We start from the raw sequence: 1,164 nt of genomic DNA, 5'->3' as shown, positions 1-1,164 counted from the left end.
GTGCTATGACATGGATAAACCTTGAAAACATTATACTGAGTGATATAATGTGTCTAATCAGTTAGACACAAAAGGACAAATATTGTATGATCTTACTGTGTGAAATATGTAGAATGAGGAAATGCAGAGAGACCAAAGTTTCTTAGTGGTTACCAGGGACTGGGGAAGGGGGAAATGGGGAGGTTAAGGGATGCTGAGTTATGAGTGATGAAAAAAACTTGGAAACAGTGATGGTTGCACAACTTGGTAAACATAATTAATGTCACTGAGTTTTACACATAAAAATGGTTGAAATGGAGAATGTTTTGTTGTATATAATTCATCACAAATAAAACAAAATGTATTGAGCACCTTTCTTGGGTATAGAACTCTGAAGGTTGAATTGTTCACAGTCCCTGTTCTTCACGGACCCAGCAATTCAATAATATAACAATTTGTCGATCTATGACACCCCACCCCCAACCATCTCCATGACCAGTGAATGAAGAAATAGTTGGCTTGCTAAATCATTTAAAGTTTTTCCAATGTGGATGTTGCTATAACTCAAATTACATTTGGCAGTTGGGGGAATGACAATTAGAGGAAGACAGTCTAGTAAGGAAATTTGGAACAATGATACAGCTTTGGCTGCCAAGAATAGAGACATCTTACCCTAAGCAAGACTCTGTTCGTACCTACCTTCGTAGCTCCAATTTCGTGGACTTATCAATCTTCTTAATTTGGTTTTCCATATTGGTCTTCTGATGATAATAATAGCAATAACAGTGCAACACCAGGTAGCATTTATCAAGTCCCTATACTGAGCCAGCCTTATATTACTGTTTCACATGTATTTTCTTATTTAACTCTTAAAACAATTCTTTTAAATAGTCACTATTATTATTTCTATCAATCACTGAGCATTGCGTCAACTGCAGGAGTCACACTCCTAAAGAATGGCAGAGCTTGGAAAAATATTACTCATTGCAGTGACTAAAATGACTTTTTTATCCAGATCGACGTGGGTGGCATGGTAGGATCTTTCCATAGGTCTGAGGATTCTATGAGTTGAGTATTCAGTCCTGGAGACAACCTGGAACCACTTCAATCTCAGAATACAAATAGCTCATATTAATCATGAGGACTGAACTGCCATCCCCAATTAAACCTACTACCCTGAAAAGT

The sequence above is a fragment of the Trichechus manatus genome, unplaced genomic scaffold (assembly GCF_000243295.1).
Source record: "Trichechus manatus latirostris isolate Lorelei unplaced genomic scaffold, TriManLat1.0 scaffold00054, whole genome shotgun sequence".
Classification (NCBI taxonomy): Eukaryota; Metazoa; Chordata; class Mammalia; order Sirenia; family Trichechidae; genus Trichechus; species Trichechus manatus.
The sequence above is the reverse complement of the archived record's forward strand: the minus strand, read 5'-3'. Positions refer to the sequence as shown.